This window comes from Schistocerca gregaria, chromosome X (genome assembly GCF_023897955.1).
Source record: "Schistocerca gregaria isolate iqSchGreg1 chromosome X, iqSchGreg1.2, whole genome shotgun sequence".
In the NCBI taxonomy this organism is placed as follows: Eukaryota; Metazoa; Arthropoda; class Insecta; order Orthoptera; family Acrididae; genus Schistocerca; species Schistocerca gregaria.
Window position 1 is genome coordinate 798,358,073 of NC_064931.1, and position 18,515 is coordinate 798,376,587.

Genomic DNA, 18,515 nt, shown 5'->3' on the forward strand with positions numbered 1-18,515 from the left:
TTTTTTTTTTTTTTTTTTTTTTTTTTAATTTTTTTATTTTTTATTTATAATTTTGTTTGAACCACTTTTTTTTCCTCTTTTTTTTTTTTTTTTTTTTTGTTTTATGAGGATCTTCCAGAAGGGATCCATTCTTCCACCAGAACTCAATCCATTTCTTCTAGGTGAGTGAGGCGTTAACGGCAAAAAAAAAAAATGATGACACTATCAACTATGTTAAGCAGTGTCGAACTAAAGTACCTTTTCTGGTTAGGATTAATAAATAAATAAATAAGAAATAAGTGATTAAAAAGGAATCTTCTCCTTTGTTGGTGCAAAATATAAGAAAACGAAAAGTGTTTGTTTTTTTCTCTAGTGTTGTCTTCACATCTTTCGTCTGTTATTGTCCTCTGCTTCTCCTCAATGATGTAGCGAATAGTCGGTTTCGCCTTACTTCGAAAGAAGGTTAAACATGCATTCATGTCTCGTGGTATAGTTTCGGGCGTTCTTTAAATATTACGTTCCCCGTCATGGCAAGGCTGACGGGTCGAGTGTCAAATCGCATATCACACAATGGTCTTGCTTAAAAAGTTGGCAAAGGTCGCCTTGTAGTTACGTTCGCGTGCGATCATGCTGTGCTGCAGGGTCAGGTATAGAACGAAATCGTCTTTGTTCTTATCGCCAGGACTAAAAATATAGTGCACTGTGTGACCTATTATCCAGTGGACAGCATTCCGCTTTGTCCTGGGAAATGGGATTGCATCAGGGTTGAGAAAGTCAGCTGGCGTTATCGCAGATGGTGAGGTCCTCTTGATGCTCGACAGTTTCTGTCGGGCGTAACCCCATATATCTTTCGTGGTACCACAGACGAAACGGTGTTCTTCGCTGTCTATGAGATTACACGTGACACACATTGGCGAGTCCTGCAAATGAATTGCATGAAGCCTGGACTGCGTCGGGATTTTTCTATTGACGGCAGCGTACCACGTCGCCTTTACTTGCGAAGGTAAGTAGGGGCTGTGGATGTTTTGCCACGTCGCGTCCCAGTTGTAGTTTGGAAATTTTTGTTCGATAACATTCCGTGATTTAGTTGCCACAAAGGAGTTGTAGATTGCCTTAACTGTCGTCAAATTCTTTTCAGAGACTGTTGTATGGACATAACTATACTCTAAGAGAAAACTCTTGAAGTGGTAGAGCGCAGTCGGTATATGGTGCACATCAATTGGCGGTTGAAGATCAGTCGGTGCGATTTCATTCAGGACAAGAGCGGTCAGACTGGTCGGTGACTGTTTCCATAGCTTGTAAGTTTTGCAGAAATAAAGAGCTTTCGCTTTCTTGTGTACATCGATGAGACTGAGTCCGCCATCTCGCGTTGGGAGTGTCAAGGTGTCATATCGAACTTTAAAGATCTGGCCACGACATACAAAGTGTCCAAGCGCGGACAGCATGCATTTGGCTATATCGGTGGGGATGGGCAAAACTTGAGCCACATAATTGATTTTGGCAGTGATATAAATATTGGCCAATTCAACCTTTTGAAGCTCGTCCAATTTCCTGACGCTATGTAACTTCGCACAAGCACGAATTTTGTTGAGCAATTGCTTATAATTGGCGGCAATGGTGTGGCGGATGGTGTTCCGAAAATCGACACCGAGACACGTCATCCTAGTGATCTCTTTAAGCTGGCCATTGCCGATCGCGCCTATGCCTTGCCCAACGTTCATGATCCCTGATTTCGTCCAATGCAGTTTCGCACCAGATGCCTTTTCGTATTGTGAGATGATCAGGAGACCCCTCTCGACCTCATTGACATTCATAGCTAGGAAGGTAACATCATCAGCGTAAGCTCGGCACACTATCTTCTGCCCGTGTATGTGGAGTCCTTGTAAACGTTCCGTCAAGGTGACTAGCAGCGGTTCGATCGCAATGGCAAACAGCGCCATCGACATAGGGCAGCCCTGCCTAACAGAACTGTTTATCGGGACGGCGCGACTTGGCTGACCGTTAACGACAAGTTTGGATGTACTATTCCGTAACAATTTCTGTATGATGCTGATGAACTGCGGAGGAAAACCCAGAGTCTGCATTATCTGGAAAAGGTAAGGATGGTTCACTCTGTCGAAAGCCTGTGCGAAATCTAAAGTTACGATAGCACATCGGATTTTGCAAGCGTCCGCAACAGAAATCACATCTCGATAGTCTGATAATGTCTGATATATAGCTCTGTCCTTTCCAACACTCGTTTGATGTGATCCAATGACGGTATGCATCACAGTTTTCATTCTCGTTGCGAGAATGCGAGCAAAAATTTTGTAGTCGCTGTTGAGCAACGTAATGGGTCGCAAAGTTGCGACGGTGTTATTGCTCGTCCGTTTCGGGAGTAAGACCACAAGTCCTTCACTGAATGGCGGAGGAATGGGCATGTCCGGTTGGAGAAGTTCGTTGCAGAGCACCGTCAGCTTTGTCTTCAGTTGTGGCCAGAAGACTTGATAAAGTTCCACCGGGAGACCGTCACATCCGGGAGATTTGTTTTTTGGACTGTGGAACACCACATCTTCCAGTTCATCTTCCGTTACATCGGTGACGAGTTCGGCTACATCCGCAGGGCTAAGCCTGTGCGTTAAGCTGCTCCGGAACTCTGCAAGGGCTTCGTCGTCGGTAGGTTTATTGGACATCAAGTCAGTGTAATAAGTTTGAACGGCGTCTCTGATATCGTGTTGCCGAGTTAGAATCGTGCCGTCTTCGGATTGTAGTTCAGTTAAGATCTTTGTCCGTGCTCGTTTAGTTTCACGTATCAGGTGATAAATGGATGGCTGTTCGCCTTTTGCCATAGTCGAAACCCGACCTCTAATTTTGTAACCTTCCATCTGTTTTCGTTTCAAAAGTAATATTTTTGTTTGCAGTCTTTTAATGCGGGGGTAGTTGTCAATCACAGTGGCATCAAGAGTATATAAGTCTCGAGGACATTGATAATAAAACTCCATCGTTCTCTTAAACCACCAGTTCTTATTCCGGGAATATTGTATCATGGATTTACGAATTTTCGGTTTAGCGCATTCGAGCCACCATTGCAATGCCGAGCCGTACGTACTGAATTTGGCTTCACTTTCATTCCACGCTCGAGTGAAGGCTTCTATGCATTCAGGATCGTCTAAATGTGCAACATTTAGTTTCCATAGTCCTTTGCCTCGGTAGGTTTCCTGTTTCCCCAAATTCAGCGTGCAAATATAAGCCGCATGGTCGGAGAAACTGGTTGGCCAGACCTCAGTTTGTAAAATTCGCTGTCTGAGAGTGTCCGATACGTAAATGCGGTCCAATCTACTCGCTGAATGATTCGTGACGTGAGTAAAACCAGGTGTTGTACCAAACTTGTGCTCCCACGTATCGACTAAACGTAAATCCTTGACGATCTGTTCTAATTCAATCGATTGATTGAAATGCGGCGTCTGATCTTTGGCGTTAAGTACACAGTTAAAATCTCCCGCCAATATTAGGTGGTCATATTGTGTTGCAAAAAGCGGAAGTATTTCTTCCTTGAAAAAGTCCGCTCGGCGTCGCCTATTAGTTGAGCCGGATGGTGCATACAGATTTAGGAGTCTAATATTATTGATAGTCACGCCAATTCCCCTACAACTTATGAGTCGTTCTACATTCTGGACGATAATTCCTTCTTTCGTGAGAATAGCGGTGCCTAAATCGGAACCGTGTCCCGGATTGGCCGTCACATTATAACCGGGAATGTGGTCCAAAGCAATGTCGGCGACCTCCTGAAGCAAGAGGATATCAATGTCGGCGGCGTATAAGAGGTCTACGATGTTGTCGAGTTTGAGGGAACTGCGGATTTTATTTATATTTAATGTACCAATTTTATACGCCTGCTGATCAGTCATTCACGCTCTTACGAGAGTAAGAAGGAATCGGCGCCGTTTTAAAAGAAATCAGAGTCCTCTTCTTTGTTTGCCTGCCGTGGATCCAGTAACTTATCATCATGTGCCGGTTCTATTGCCGTAGAAGGCTGTTCGGGAAATCGGGAAGTGACTGGAATATCAGTTGCATCAGCGTCCATGTGTTCGACCTCTGGTTCCGCCGCCCAGTCTATAGTGCTGGGGTTCTTGGACGCAAGAGGATGATGTTGTCGTTGTTCTTTTAAACAATGATCAACATCGTCACTGCACATGGGAGACACCTGGCCGGTAGCATCGCGAGAGGGCTCAGTTAGCGTGATTGCACGATCTTCATCCCGCAGGTGTGCAGAAGTTAGCGCCTGTTGTCGGGAGGATTCTGGTAATTTTGCACTGACTTTGTCCATGATTTGCTGCACCTTTCCCCGCAACGACGCCGCCGCCTCTTCCGCACCCTGGCGGGCGATTCTGCGTTTCTTGTTCTTCCGCGGGGATTTAGCAGGTGGACAACGCTCATCGGAATCCGAGATTTCATGGTGGGGTTGTGGGGAACGACATTCAGCAGTCACAGTCCTGACCTGCGTCTCTGAGGAGGTGGAATTTTGTTCTGTTGACAGAGTCGGGGACTGCGCTACGGAATCAACCACGTCACTCACACTCAGGTGTTGCTCTTGTCGCTCAGAAATGTCAACAAGTTGCTCGGCCGTTGGAGGAAGGGTTGGTTGGGGGCGGATGTCTACTTCGGTATCCATGGGCAGTTGGTCGGTCGGTTGGTCGCGAGCCACCGAAGCGTAAGTGGTGGACAAGATAGTCATCTCCGCGGACTTCACCGGTTCACCTGTCGGCAGCTGCACAACACGTCTTTGAATACATTCAGAACGAATATGACCTGGAGAATTGCAAGCTGCACACGTTCGTGGTTGACCATCATAAATGACGATACCTCGATAACCGCAAACGTTAATGTAAGACGGAATATGTCGTAATAAGTCCACCTTCAACTGCCTGACACCGTTCAAAACCGGATATTTGTGAGCACCGGACCATTTTTCTGCAAAATTACTGAGGACCTTCCCAAAGGGTGCAATAACAAGATTGATCGCATCTGTAGGAACTTCAAAGGGTAGCTCAAAAATTCGAATTGTTCGAATACCAAGTCCCACATGATCGACAGTAACTTCGCCAATATTTCCATCACTGTGTTTAAACTTAAGCTTACCACCGGTATTATTGACAACTCGTTCGCATAACTCAGGGTTTTTCAGCTTCAAGTACATCACACTACTCACAATTGACAAGTGAAAACCAACAGTATCTTCAAACGGAACTTGAACAACTTCCTCTAACCAATCCTCAATTTCGAAAGATTTAGGTCGAGCAAAACGTCGATCAAAGGTAAATTTCAGAGTGTCCTTTCTACTAAGTTGAGCCATTACTGCATTTTCGAACGTTGACAGAATATCTAACTACTGCGAAGCGCCGGCGAAAACGCACAGACTTACACAGCGGATGTAAACAAAGCCAGCCGCAGAGCGAAGCACAGCACGACGAACCGCTCGCCACCGCCGCTGCAGGCAGACTACCGACTGGCCAACTGAGCTACCGAAGCACGACTCACGACCGGTACTCACAGCTTCACTTCTGCCAGTATCCGTCTCCTACCTTCCAAACTTTACAGGAGCTCTTCTGCGAAACATGCAGAACTAGCACTCCTGAAAGAAAGGATACTGTGGAGACATGGCTTAGCCACAGCCTGGGGGATGTTTCCAGAATGAGATTTTCACTCTGCAGCGGAGTGTGCGCTGATATGAAAATTCCTGGCAGATTAAAACTGTGTGCCCGACCGAGACTCGAACTCGGGACCTTTGCCTTTCGCGGGCAAGTGCTCTACCAACTGAGCTACCGAAGCACGACTCACGACCGGTACTCACAGCTTCACTTCTGCCAGTATCCGTCTCCTACCTTCCAAACTTTACAGAAGCTCTTCTGCGAAACATGCAGAACTAGCACTCCTGAAAGAAAGGATACTGTGGAGACATGGCTTAGCCACAGCCTGGGGGATGTTTCCAGAATGAGATTTTCTCTCTGCAGCGGAGTGTGCGCTGATATGAAACTTCCTGGCAGATTAAAACTGTGTGCCCGACCGAGACTCGAACTCGGGACCTTTGCCTTTCGCGGGCAAGTGCTCTACCAACTGAGCTACCGAAGCACGACTCACGACCGGTACTCACAGCTTCACTACTGCCAGTATCCGTCTCCTACCTTCCAAACTTTACAGAAGCTCTTCTGCGAAACATGCAGAACTAGCACTCCTGAAAGAAAGGATACTGTGGAGACATGGCTTAGAGATTTTCACTCTGCAGCGGAGTGTGTGCTGATATGAAACTTCCTGGCAGATTAAAACTGTGTGCCCGACCGAGCCTCGAAATCGGGACCTTTGCCTTTCGCGGGCAAGTGCTCTACCAACTGAGCTACCGAAGCACGACTCACGACCGGTACTCACAGCTTCACTTCTGCCAGTATCCGTCTCCTACCTTCCAAACTTTACAGAAGCTCTTCTGCGAAACATGCAGAACTAGCACTCCTGAAAGAAAGGATACTGTGGAGACATGGCTTAGAGATTTTCACTCTGCAGCGGAGTGTGTGCTGATATGAAACTTCCTGGCAGATTAAAACTGTGTGCCCGACCGAGACTCGAACTCGCGACCTTTGCCTTTCGCGGGCAAGTGCTCTACCAACTGAGCTACCGAAGCACGACTCACGACCGGTACTCACAGCTTCACTTCTGCCAGTATCCGTCTCCTACCTTCCAAACATTACAGAAGCTCTTCTGTGAAACATGCAGAACTAGCACTCCTGAAAGAAAGGATACTGTGGAGACATGGCTTAGCCACAGCCTGGGGGATGTTTCCAAAATGAGATTTTCACTCTGCAGCTGAGTGTGCGCTGATATGAAACTTCCTGGCAGATTAAAACTGTGTGCCCGACCGAGACTCGAACTCGGGACCTTTGCCTTTCGCGGGCAAGTGCTCTACCAACTGAGCTACCGAAGCACGACTCACGACCGGTACTCACAGCTTCACTTCTGCCAGTATCCGTCTCCTACCTTCCAAACTTTACAAAAGCTCTTCTGCGAAACATGCAGAACTAGCACTCCTGAAAGAAAGGATACTGTGGAGACATGGCTTAGCCACAGCCTGGGGGATGTTTCCAGAATGAGATTTTCACTCTGCAGCGGAGTGTGCGCTGATATGAAACTTCCTGGCAGATTAAAACTGTGTGCCCGACCGAGACTCGAACTCGGGACCTTTGCCTTTCGCGGGCAAGTGCTCTACCAACTGAGCTACCGAAGCACGACTCACGACCGGTACTCACAGCTTCACTTCTGCCAGTATCCGTCTCCTACCTTCCAAACTTTACAGGAGCTCTTCTGCGAAACATGCAGAACTAGCACTCCTGAAAGAAAGGATACTGTGGAGACATGGCTTAGAGATTTTCACTCTGCAGCGGAGTGTGTGCTGATATGAAACTTCCTGGCAGATTAAAACTGTGTGCCCGACCGAGACTCGAACTCGGGACCTTTGCCTTTCGCGGGCAAGTGCTCTACCAACTGAGCTACCGAAGCACGACTCACGACCGGTACTCACAGCTTCACTTCTGCCAGTATCCGTCTCCTACCTTCCAAACTTTACAGAAGCTCTTCTGTGAAACATGCAGAACTAGCACTCCTGAAAGAAAGGATACTGTGGAGACATGGCTTAGCCACAGCCTGGGGGATGTTTCCAGAATGAGATTTTCACTCTGCAGCGGAGTGTGCGCTGATATGAAACTTCCTGGCAGATTAAAACTGTGTGCCCGACCGAGACTGGAACTCGGGACCTTTGCCTTTCGCGGGCAAGTGCTCTACCAACTGAGCTACCGAAGCACGACTCACGACCGGTACTCACAGCTTCACTTCTGCCAGTATCCGTCTCCTACCTTCCAAACTTTACAGGAGCTCTTCTGCGAAACATGCAGAACTAGCACTCCTGAAAGAAAGGATACTGTGGAGACATGGCTTAGCCACAGCCTGGGGGATGTTTCCAGAATGAGATTTTCACTCTGCAGCGGAGTGTGCGCTGATATGAAACTTCCTGGCAGATTAAAACTGTGTGCCCGACCGAGACTCGAACTCGGGACCTTTGCCTTTCGCGGGCAAGTGCTCTACCAACTGAGCTACCGAAGCACGACTCACGACCGGTACTCACAGCTTCACTTCTGCCAGTATCCGTCTCCTACCTTCTAAACTTTACAGAAGCCCTTCTGCGAAACATGCAGAACTAGCACTCCTGAAAGAAAGGATACTGTGGAGACATGGCTTAGCCACAGCCTGGGGGATGTTTCCAGAATGAGATTTTCTCTCTGCAGCGGAGTGTGCGCTGATATGAAACTTCCTGGCAGATTAAAACTGTGTGCCCGACCGAGACTCGAACTCGGGACCTTTGCCTTTCGCGGGCAAGTGCTCTACCAACTGAGCTACCGAAGCACGACTCACGACCGGTACTCACAGCTTCACTACTGCCAGTATCCGTCTCCTACCTTCCAAACTTTACAGAAGCTCTTCTGCGAAACATGCAGAACTAGCACTCCTGAAAGAAAGGATACTGTGGAGACATGGCTTAGAGATTTTCACTCTGCAGCGGAGTGTGTGCTGATATGAAACTTCCTGGAAGATTAAAACTGTGTGCCCGACCGAGACTCGAAATCGGGACCTTTGCCTTTCGCGGGCAAGTGCTCTACCAACTGAGCTACCGAAGCACGACTCACGACCGGTACTCACAGCTTCACTTCTGCCAGTATCCGTCTCCTACCTTCCAAACTTTACAGAAGCTCTTCTGTGAAACATGCAGAACTAGCACTCCTGAAAGAAAGGATACTGTGGAGACATGGCTTAGAGATTTTCACTCTGCAGCGGAGTGTGTGCTGATATGAAACTTCCTGGCAGATTAAAACTGTGTGACCGACCGAGACTCGAACTCGGGACCTTTGCCTTTCGCGGGCAAGTGCTCTACCAACTGAGCTACCGAAGCACGACTCACGACCGGTACTCACAGCTTCACTTCTGCCAGTATCCGTCTCCTACCTTCCAAACTTTACAGAAGCTCTTCTGTGAAACATGCAGAACTAGCACTCCTGAAAGAAAGGATACTGTGGAGACATGGCTTAGCCACAGCCTGGGGGATGTTTCCAAAATGAGATTTTCACTCTGCAGCTGAGTGTGCGCTGATATGAAACTTCCTGGCAGATTAAAACTGTGTGCCCGACCGAGACTCGAACTCGGGACCTTTGCCTTTCGCGGGCAAGTGCTCTACCAACTGAGCTACCGAAGCACGACTCACGACCGGTACTCACAGCTTCACTTCTGCCAGTATCCGTCTCCTACCTTCCAAACTTTACAAAAGCTCTTCTGCGAAACATGCAGAACTAGCACTCCTGAAAGAAAGGATACTGTGGAGACATGGCTTAGCCACAGCCTGGGGGATGTTTCCAGAATGAGATTTTCACTCTGCAGCGGAGTGTGCGCTGATATGAAACTTCCTGGCAGATTAAAACTGTGTGCCCGACCGAGACTCGAACTCGGGACCTTTGCCTTTCGCGGGCAAGTGCTCTACCAACTGAGCTACCTTTTTTTTTTTTTTTTTTTTTTTTTTTTTTTTTTTTTTTTTTTTTTTTTTTTTAAATTCCGTTTCGCCCAGCGTGGGGCTCGAACCCACAACCCTGAGATTAAGAGTCTCATGCTCTACCGACTTTTTTTTTTTTTTTTTTTTTTTTTTTTTTTTTAGGGCCTCCTTCCTCCCCTTCAGCCCCGCCTTGCGCTCGCCATAAATCGCCTTCGTCGGCGTCGGCTTCATCTGCCATGATTTCTGAAGTACTTATTCTTCTGAACTATTCCGATTTCCAAACCAAAGATACTTCTAAACCTATTGCATAGTCCCGCAATGGTGACAAAGTAGAATATATATATATATTTTTTTTTTTTTTTTTTAAATAGAAAATGAAAAAGGAACTCTGGTCCGCTAGAAAAACAGAAGAAAATAAAATAGTCCTTGTCGTAACACTGTTCAGTATACGTCACTGTGACATTTGAAGAAGAAAAGAGAAAAAACAAAGCAATGTAGAATGAAGGAAAGAAAAAAATACTTCTTTCATCGAAGAACGACTTCTAAAAAATTCGCATATCGTTTCCTGTAATGTCTCGTCTGTGAAAGTATGTGAAACTGTAATGCCAGGTAAAGACAGAACGCCGCCTCACTCTTGGGTTCTTGCGTCTGTAAATAATGAACATAATGACCCTTCAACCAATTGACAGAGTTCCGTTTGGTGTTCGGGTACGGCACTGAATCCGGATACAGGAAATCTTCAGGTTTAATACAAAGCTGGGAAGTCCTCATAATCGTAGCCAGTTTTCGGCGAATGCATGGCCAAACTGCTTGGACAGTGGTGCACAGAAAACGATGTTCATCAGTATCAGGCAAGTTGCACGTTAGGCACAAAGGTGAGTCAGCCAAATGTAGAGCATGAAGTCGTGAATTGGTACTTATTTTACGGTTCACGACCCTGTACCAAGAGGCTTTCACTGACGTTGGTAAATCACGGCTATGTATGTTTTTCCATATCACTGGCCAGCGATGATTGGGGTATTTGTGTTCGATGTTGTTCCTGTTCTTGGTTGCCAGTAGTTTATTATAAACTAACTTCACCACGGAAAGCTCATTTTCTGGGAGAGTTGACCGTACGTAACTGAACTCAATGAAAAAGCTCTTAAAGTGAGTCAGCGCAGGCGGAATATGTTGAACAGAGACAGGAGGCTGCAGGCAGGCCGGCGCTATTTCGGTTAACAAGTGAGCCGTTAGACTGTTCGGTAACGACCTCCACCGTTTGTAGGTGGTGCATACGTACAAAGCTCGTGACTTGGAACGAACATCTGTTAAATTTAAGCCTCCATCGGTCGTGGAGAGAGTGAGCGTATCGTACTTGACTTTAAAAATGTGTCCACGTGTGACAAAATGGCCTAGAGCGGACATCATACGCTTCGCTGTCTCCTGTGGCATGGGCAGTACTTGTGCAACGTAGTTAATCTTTGAGGTGAGGTAGACATTAGAGAAGGTGACTTTCTGCAGTTCATCAAGGCTTCTTAGGTAGTGGGTCTGCATGCAAGCACGCATACTTGCCAGGAGATTCCTATAGTTCACCGCAATTGTGTGCTGTATGTTGCTCCTGTACTCAATACCAAGGCATTTCATTTTAGAAATTAGTTGCAACTGACCGTGATGGTGCAGCGAGATGCCGCGTCCTATGTTCATAATGCCAGATTTCCTGGCATTCAACTTCGCACCCGCAACAAGTTCGTAGTTTTTGACGATCTGAAGGGCTTCCTCGACTTCACCTTCGTCCATGACCAAAAATCCGACGTCATCCGCATATGCAGTACAAACAATCTTAATGCCGTGGATGGTTAATCCTTGTAGACGCTGTGTCAAGGTGACAAGCAAAGGCTCAATGGCAATGGCAAACAAGGCCATCGACATAGGGCATCCCTGTCGCACTGAATTAGTAATATTAATTGATGCGCTCAGCTGGCCATTCACCATGAGTCGAGTTACTCCTTTACGAAGGAGCTCATGTATAAGATTGATAAAACGTAGTGGAAATCCCATGGCATGCATCGTCCGGATGAGAAACTGATGGTTTACTCTGTCGAATGCCTTTGAAAAGTCAAGGGAAACTAGCGCACACCGTATCTTACACGCATCTGCAATGGCTATAACTACCGAAGCACGACTCACGACCGGTACTCACAGCTTCACTTCTGCCAGTATCCGTCTCCTACCTTCCAAACTTTACAGGAGCTCTTCTGCGAAACATGCAGAACTAGCACTCCTGAAAGAAAGGATACTGTGGAGACATGGCTTAGCCACAGCCTGGGGGATGTTTCCAGAATGAGGTTTTCACTCTGCAGCGGAGTGTGCGCTGATATGAAACTTCCTGGCAGATTAAAACTGTGTGCCCGACCGAGACTCGAAATCGGGACCTTTGCCTTTCGCGGGCAAGTGCTCTACCAACTGAGCTACCGAAGCACGACTCACGACCGGTACTCACAGCTTCACTTCTGCCAGTATCCGTCTCCTACCTTCCAAACTTTACAGAAGCTCTTCTGCGAAACATGCAGAACTAGCACTCCTGAAAGAAAGGATACTGTGGAGACATGGCTTAGCCACAGCCTGGGGGATCTTTCCAGAATGAGATTTTCTCTCTGCAGCGGAGTGTGCGCTGATATGAAACTTCCTGGCAGATTAAAACTGTGTGCCCGACCGAGACTCGAACTCGGGACCTTTGCCTTTCGCGGGCAAGTGCTCTACCAACTGAGCTACCGAAGCACGACTCACGACCGGTACTCACAGCTTCACTACTGCCAGTATCCGTCTCCTACCTTCCAAACTTTACAGAAGCTCTTCTGCGAAACATGCAGAACTAGCACTCCTGAAAGAAAGGATACTGTGGAGACATGGCTTAGAGATTTTCACTCTGCAGCGGAGTGTGTGCTGATATGAAACTTCCTGGCAGATTAAAACTGTGTGCCCGACCGAGACTCGAACTCGGGACCTTTGCCTTTCGCGGGCAAGTGCTCTACCAACTGAGCTACCGAAGCACGACTCACGACCGGTACTCACAGCTTCACTTCTGCCAGTATCCGTCTCCTACCTTCCAAATTTTACAGAAGCTCTTCTGCGAAACATGCAGAACTAGCACTCCTGAAAGAAAGGATACTGTGGAGACATGGCTTAGCCACAGCCTGGGGGATGTTTCCAAAATGAGATTTTCACTCTGCAGCTGAGTGTGTGCTGATATGAAACTTCCTGGCAGATTAAAACTGTGTGCCCGACCGAGACTCGATTTCGGGACCTTTGCCTTTCGCGGGCAAGTGCTCTACCAACTGAGCTACCGAAGCACGACTCACGACCGGTACTCACAGCTTCACTTCTGCCAGTATCCGTCTCCTACCTTCCAAACTTTACAAAAGCTCTTCTGCGAAACATGCAGAACTAGCACTCCTGAAAGAAAGGATACTGTGGAGACATGGCTTAGCCACAGCCTGGGGGATGTTTCCAGAATGAGATTTTCACTCTGCAGCGGAGTGTGCGCTGATATGAAACTTCCTGGCAGATTAAAACTGTGTGCCCGACCGAGACTCGAACTCGGGACCTTTGCCTTTCGCGGGCAAGTGCTCTACCAACTGAGCTACCGAAGCACGACTCACGACCGGTACTCACAGCTTCACTTCTGCCAGTATCCGTCTCCTACCTTCTAAACTTTACAGAAGCTCTTCTGCGAAACATGCAGAACTAGCACTCCTGAAAGAAAGGATACTGTGGAGACATGGCTTAGCCACAGCCTGGGGGATGTTTCCAGAATGAGATTTTCTCTCTGCAGCGGAGTGTGCGCTGATATGAAACTTCCTGGCAGATTAAAACTGTGTGCCCGAGCGAGACTCGAACTCGGGACCTTTGCCTTTCGCGGGCAAGTGCTCTACCAACTGAGCTACCGAAGCACGACTCACGACCGGTACTCACAGCTTCACTACTGCCAGTATCCGTCTCCTACCTTCCAAACTTTACAGAAGCTCTTCTGCGAAACATGCAGAACTAGCACTCCTGAAAGAAAGGATACTGTGGAGACATGGCTTAGAGATTTTCACTCTGCAGCGGAGTGTGTGCTGATATGAAACTTCCTGGCAGATTAAAACTGTGTGCCCGACCGAGACTCGAAATCGGGACCTTTGCCTTTCGCGGGCAAGTGCTCTACCAACTGAGCTACCGAAGCACGACTCACGACCGGTACTCACAGCTTCACTTCTGCCAGTATCCGTCTCCTACCTTCCAAACTTTACAGAAGCTCTTCTGTGAAACATGCAGAACTAGCACTCCTGAAAGAAAGGATACTGTGGAGACATGGCTTAGAGATTTTCACTCTGCAGCGGAGTGTGTGCTGATATGAAACTTCCTGGCAGATTAAAACTGTGTGCCCGACCGAGACTCGAACTCGGGACCTTTGCCTTTCGCGGGCAAGTGCTCTACCAACTGAGCTACCGAAGCACGACTCACGACCGGTACTCACAGCTTCACTTCTGCCAGTATCCGTCTCCTACCTTCCAAACTTTACAGAAGCTCTTCTGTGAAACATGCAGAACTAGCACTCCTGAAAGAAAGGATACTGTGGAGACATGGCTTAGCCACAGCCTGGGGGATGTTTCCAAAATGAGATTTTCACTCTGCAGCTGAGTGTGCGCTGATATGAAACTTCCTGGCAGATTAAAACTGTATGCCCGACCGAGACTCGAACTCGGGACCTTTGCCTTTCGCGGGCAAGTGCTCTACCAACTGAGCTACCGAAGCACGACTCACGACCGGTACTCACAGCTTCACTTCTGCCAGTATCCGTCTCCTACCTTCCAAACTTTACAAAAGCTCTTCTGCGAAACATGCAGAACTAGCACTCCTGAAAGAAAGGATACTGTGGAGACATGGCTTAGCCACAGCCTGGGGGATGTTTCCAGAATGAGATTTTCACTCTGCAGCGGAGTGTGCGCTGATATGAAACTTCCTGGCAGATTAAAACTGTGTGCCCGACCGAGACTCGAACTCGGGACCTTTGCCTTTCGCGGGCAAGTGCTCTACCAACTGAGCTACCGAAGCACGACTCACGACCGGTACTCACAGCTTCACTTCTGCCAGTATCCGTCTCCTACCTTCCAAACTTTACAGGAGCTCTTCTGCGAAACATGCAGAACTAGCACTCCTGAAAGAAAGGATACTGTGGAGACATGGCTTAGCCACAGCCTGGGGGATGTTTCCAGAATGAGATTTTCACTCTGCAGCAGAGTGTGCGCTGATATGAAACTTCCTGGCAGATTAAAACTGTGTGCCCGACCGAGACTCGAACTCGGGACCTTTGCCTTTCGCGGGCAAGTGCTCTACCAACTGAGCTACCGAAGCACGACTCACGACCGGTACTCACAGCTTCACTTCTGCCAGTATCCGTCTCCTACCTTCCAAACTTTACAGAAGCTCTTCTGCGAAACATGCAGAACTAGCACCCCTGAAAGAAAGGATACTGTGGAGACATGGCTTAGCCACAGCCTGGGGGATGTTTCCAGAATGAGATTTTCTCTCTGCAGCGGAGTGTGCGCTGATATGAAACTTCCTGGCAGATTAAAACTGTGTGCCCGACCGAGACTCGAACTCGGGACCTTTGCCTTTCGCGGGCAAGTGCTCTACCAACTGAGCTACCGAAGCACGACTCACGACCGGTACTCACAGCTTCACTTCTGCCAGTATCCGTCTCCTACCTTCTAAACTTTACAGAAGCTCTTCTGCGAAACATGCAGAACTAGCACTCCTGAAAGAAAGGATACTGTGGAGACATGGCTTAGCCACAGCCTGGGGGATGTTTCCAGAATGCGATTTTCTCTCTGCAGCGGAGTGTGCGCTGATATGAAACTTCCTGGCAGATTAAAACTGTGTGCCCGAGCGAGACTCGAACTCGGGACCTTTGCCTTTCGCGGGCAAGTGCTCTACCAACTGAGCTACCGAAGCACGACTCACGACCGGTACTCACAGCTTCACTACTGCCAGTATCCGTCTCCTACCTTCCAAACTTTACAGAAGCTCTTCTGCGAAACATGCAGAACTAGCACTCCTGAAAGAAAGGATACTGTGGAGACATGGCTTAGAGATTTTCACTCTGCAGCGGAGTGTGTGCTGATATGAAACTTCCTGGCAGATTAAAACTGTGTGCCCGACCGAGACTCGAAATCGGGACCTTTGCCTTTCGCGGGCAAGTGCTCTACCAACTGAGCTACCGAAGCACGACTCACGACCGGTACTCACAGCTTCACTTCTGCCAGTATCCGTCTCCTACCTTCCAAACTTTACAGAAGCTCTTCTGTGAAACATGCAGAACTAGCACTCCTGAAAGAAAGGATACTGTGGAGACATGGCTTAGAGATTTTCACTCTGCAGCGGAGTGTGTGCTGATATGAAACTTCCTGGCAGATTAAAACTGTGTGCCCGACCGAGACTCGAACTCGGGACCTTTGCCTTTCGCGGGCAAGTGCTCTACCAACTGAGCTACCGAAGCACGACTCACGACCGGTACTCACAGCTTCACTTCTGCCAGTATCCGTCTCCTACCTTCCAAACTTTACAGAAGCTCTTCTGTGAAACATGCAGAACTAGCACTCCTGAAAGAAAGGATACTGTGGAGACATGGCTTAGCCACAGCCTGGGGGATGTTTCCAAAATGAGATTTTCACTCTGCAGCTGAGTGTGCGCTGATATGAAACTTCCTGGCAGATTAAAACTGTATGCCCGACCGAGACTCGAACTCGGGACCTTTGCCTTTCGCGGGCAAGTGCTCTACCAACTGAGCTACCGAAGCACGACTCACGACCGGTACTCACAGCTTCACTTCTGCCAGTATCCGTCTCCTACCTTCCAAACTTTACAAAAGCTCTTCTGCGAAACATGCAGAACTAGCACTCCTGAAAGAAAGGATACTGTGGAGACATGGCTTAGCCACAGCCTGGGGGATGTTTCCAGAATGAGATTTTCACTCTGCAGCGGAGTGTGCGCTGATATGAAACTTCCTGGCAGATTAAAACTGTGTGCCCGACCGAGACTCGAACTCGGGACCTTTGCCTTTCGCGGGCAAGTGCTCTACCAACTGAGCTACCGAAGCACGACTCACGACCGGTACTCACAGCTTCACTTCTGCCAGTATCCGTCTCCTACCTTCCAAACTTTACAGGAGCTCTTCTGCGAAACATGCAGAACTAGCACTCCTGAAAGAAAGGATACTGTGGAGACATGGCTTAGCCACAGCCTGGGGGATGTTTCCAGAATGAGATTTTCACTCTGCAGCAGAGTGTGCGCTGATATGAAACTTCCTGGCAGATTAAAACTGTGTGCCCGACCGAGACTCGAACTCGGGACCTTTGCCTTTCGCGGGCAAGTGCTCTACCAACTGAGCTACCGAAGCACGACTCACGACCGGTACTCACAGCTTCACTTCTGCCAGTATCCGTCTCCTACCTTCCAAACTTTACAGAAGCTCTTCTGCGAAACATGCAGAACTAGCACTCCTGAAAGAAAGGATACTGTGGAGACATGGCTTAGCCACAGCCTGGGGGATGTTTCCAGAATGAGACTTTCTCTCTGCAGCGGAGTGTGCGCTGATATGAAACTTCCTGGCAGATTAAAACTGTGTGCCCGACCGAGACTCGAACTCGGGACCTTTGCCTTTCGCGGGCAAGTGCTCTACCAACTGAGCTACCGAAGCACGACTCACGACCGGTACTCACAGCTTCACTACTGCCAGTATCCGTCTCCTACCTTCCAAACTTTACAGAAGCTCTTCTGTGAAACATGCAGAACTAGCACTCCTGAAAGAAAGGATACTGTGGAGACATGGCTTAGAAATTTTCACTCTGCAGCGGAGTGTGTGCTGATATGAAACTTCCTGGCAGATTAAAACTGTGTGCCCGACCGAGACTCGAACTCGGGACCTTTGCCTTTCGCGGGCAAGTGCTCTACCAACTGAGCTACTGAAGCACGACTCACGACCGGTACTCACAGCTTCACTTCTGCCAGTATCCGTCTCCTACCTTCCAAACTTTACAGAAGCTCTTCTGCGAAACATGCAGAACTAGCACTCCTGAAAGAAAGGATACTGTGGAGACATGGCTTAGCCACAGCCTGGGGGATGTTTCCAAAATGAGATTTTCACTCTGCAGCTGAGTGTGCGCTGACATGAAACTTCCTGGCAGATTAAAACTGTGTGCCCGACCGAGACTCGAACTCGGGACCTTTGCCTTTCGCGGGCAAGTGCTCTACCAACTGAGCTACCGAAGCACGACTCACGACCGGTACTCACAGCTTCACTTCTGCCAGTATCCGTCTCCTACCTTCCAAACTTTACAGGAGCTCTTCTGCGAAACATGCAGAACTAGCACTCCTGAAAGAAAGGATACTGTGGAGACATGGCTTAGCCACAGCCTGGGGGATGTTTCCAGAATGAGATTTTCACTCTGCAGCGGAGTGTGCGCTGATATGAAACTTCCTGGCAGATTAAAACTGTGTGCCCGACCGAGACTCGAAATCGGGACCTTTGCCTTTCGCGGGCAAGTGCTCTACCAACTGAGCTACCGAAGCACGACTCACGACCGGTACTCACAGCTTCACTTCTGCCAGTATCCGTCTCCTACCTTCCAAACTTTACAGAAGCTCTTCTGCGAAACATGCAGAACTAGCACTCCTGAAAGAAAGGATACTGTGGAGACATGGCTTAGCCACAGCCTGGGGGATGTTTCCAGAATGAGATTTTCTCTCTGCAGCGGAGTGTGCGCTGATATGAAACTTCCTGGCAGATTAAAACTGTGTGCCCGACCGAGACTCGAACTCGGGACCTTTGCCTTTCGCGGGCAAGTGCTCTACCAACTGAGCTACCGAAGCACGACTCACGACCGGTACTCACAGCTTCACTACTGCCAGTATCCGTCTCCTACCTTCCAAACTTTACAGAAGCTCTTCTGCGAAACAT

General features: G+C 48.3%; 23 non-coding genes across 23 annotated transcripts; all 23 read right to left on the reverse strand.

Moving 5' to 3' along the window:
* Nucleotides 1-5,713: 5,713 nt before the first annotated feature.
* Nucleotides 5,714-5,788, reverse strand: Trnas-cga (transfer RNA serine (anticodon CGA)). Its single transcript has one exon. It is a non-coding gene; the product is annotated as a tRNA-Ser (tRNA).
* A 225-nt stretch (nt 5,789-6,013) lies between these two features.
* Nucleotides 6,014-6,088, reverse strand: Trnas-cga (transfer RNA serine (anticodon CGA)). Its single transcript has one exon. It is a non-coding gene; the product is annotated as a tRNA-Ser (tRNA).
* Nucleotides 6,089-6,857: 769 nt separating this feature from the next.
* On the reverse strand, nt 6,858-6,932 carry Trnas-cga (transfer RNA serine (anticodon CGA)). The gene has a single exon. It is a non-coding gene; the product is annotated as a tRNA-Ser (tRNA).
* Nucleotides 6,933-7,157: 225 nt separating this feature from the next.
* Trnas-cga (transfer RNA serine (anticodon CGA)) lies at nt 7,158-7,232 on the reverse strand. The gene has a single exon. It is a non-coding gene; the product is annotated as a tRNA-Ser (tRNA).
* Nucleotides 7,233-7,429: 197 nt separating this feature from the next.
* On the reverse strand, nt 7,430-7,504 carry Trnas-cga (transfer RNA serine (anticodon CGA)). The gene has a single exon. It is a non-coding gene; the product is annotated as a tRNA-Ser (tRNA).
* Nucleotides 7,505-8,029: 525 nt separating this feature from the next.
* On the reverse strand, nt 8,030-8,104 carry Trnas-cga (transfer RNA serine (anticodon CGA)). The gene has a single exon. It is a non-coding gene; the product is annotated as a tRNA-Ser (tRNA).
* Nucleotides 8,105-8,329: 225 nt separating this feature from the next.
* Trnas-cga (transfer RNA serine (anticodon CGA)) lies at nt 8,330-8,404 on the reverse strand. The gene has a single exon. It is a non-coding gene; the product is annotated as a tRNA-Ser (tRNA).
* Nucleotides 8,405-9,173: 769 nt separating this feature from the next.
* Trnas-cga (transfer RNA serine (anticodon CGA)) lies at nt 9,174-9,248 on the reverse strand. The gene has a single exon. It is a non-coding gene; the product is annotated as a tRNA-Ser (tRNA).
* Nucleotides 9,249-12,221: 2,973 nt separating this feature from the next.
* Trnas-cga (transfer RNA serine (anticodon CGA)) lies at nt 12,222-12,296 on the reverse strand. Its single transcript has one exon. It is a non-coding gene; the product is annotated as a tRNA-Ser (tRNA).
* Nucleotides 12,297-12,493: 197 nt separating this feature from the next.
* On the reverse strand, nt 12,494-12,568 carry Trnas-cga (transfer RNA serine (anticodon CGA)). Its single transcript has one exon. It is a non-coding gene; the product is annotated as a tRNA-Ser (tRNA).
* A 525-nt stretch (nt 12,569-13,093) lies between these two features.
* Nucleotides 13,094-13,168, reverse strand: Trnas-cga (transfer RNA serine (anticodon CGA)). The gene has a single exon. It is a non-coding gene; the product is annotated as a tRNA-Ser (tRNA).
* Nucleotides 13,169-13,937: 769 nt separating this feature from the next.
* Trnas-cga (transfer RNA serine (anticodon CGA)) lies at nt 13,938-14,012 on the reverse strand. Its single transcript has one exon. It is a non-coding gene; the product is annotated as a tRNA-Ser (tRNA).
* A 225-nt stretch (nt 14,013-14,237) lies between these two features.
* Trnas-cga (transfer RNA serine (anticodon CGA)) lies at nt 14,238-14,312 on the reverse strand. Its single transcript has one exon. It is a non-coding gene; the product is annotated as a tRNA-Ser (tRNA).
* Nucleotides 14,313-14,537: 225 nt separating this feature from the next.
* On the reverse strand, nt 14,538-14,612 carry Trnas-cga (transfer RNA serine (anticodon CGA)). The gene has a single exon. It is a non-coding gene; the product is annotated as a tRNA-Ser (tRNA).
* A 225-nt stretch (nt 14,613-14,837) lies between these two features.
* On the reverse strand, nt 14,838-14,912 carry Trnas-cga (transfer RNA serine (anticodon CGA)). The gene has a single exon. It is a non-coding gene; the product is annotated as a tRNA-Ser (tRNA).
* A 225-nt stretch (nt 14,913-15,137) lies between these two features.
* Nucleotides 15,138-15,212, reverse strand: Trnas-cga (transfer RNA serine (anticodon CGA)). Its single transcript has one exon. It is a non-coding gene; the product is annotated as a tRNA-Ser (tRNA).
* Nucleotides 15,213-15,981: 769 nt separating this feature from the next.
* On the reverse strand, nt 15,982-16,056 carry Trnas-cga (transfer RNA serine (anticodon CGA)). Its single transcript has one exon. It is a non-coding gene; the product is annotated as a tRNA-Ser (tRNA).
* Nucleotides 16,057-16,281: 225 nt separating this feature from the next.
* Trnas-cga (transfer RNA serine (anticodon CGA)) lies at nt 16,282-16,356 on the reverse strand. Its single transcript has one exon. It is a non-coding gene; the product is annotated as a tRNA-Ser (tRNA).
* Nucleotides 16,357-16,581: 225 nt separating this feature from the next.
* Nucleotides 16,582-16,656, reverse strand: Trnas-cga (transfer RNA serine (anticodon CGA)). The gene has a single exon. It is a non-coding gene; the product is annotated as a tRNA-Ser (tRNA).
* A 225-nt stretch (nt 16,657-16,881) lies between these two features.
* Trnas-cga (transfer RNA serine (anticodon CGA)) lies at nt 16,882-16,956 on the reverse strand. The gene has a single exon. It is a non-coding gene; the product is annotated as a tRNA-Ser (tRNA).
* A 225-nt stretch (nt 16,957-17,181) lies between these two features.
* Trnas-cga (transfer RNA serine (anticodon CGA)) lies at nt 17,182-17,256 on the reverse strand. The gene has a single exon. It is a non-coding gene; the product is annotated as a tRNA-Ser (tRNA).
* Nucleotides 17,257-17,753: 497 nt separating this feature from the next.
* On the reverse strand, nt 17,754-17,828 carry Trnas-cga (transfer RNA serine (anticodon CGA)). Its single transcript has one exon. It is a non-coding gene; the product is annotated as a tRNA-Ser (tRNA).
* Nucleotides 17,829-18,353: 525 nt separating this feature from the next.
* Trnas-cga (transfer RNA serine (anticodon CGA)) lies at nt 18,354-18,428 on the reverse strand. The gene has a single exon. It is a non-coding gene; the product is annotated as a tRNA-Ser (tRNA).
* Between the last annotated feature and the right edge of the window lie 87 nt (nt 18,429-18,515).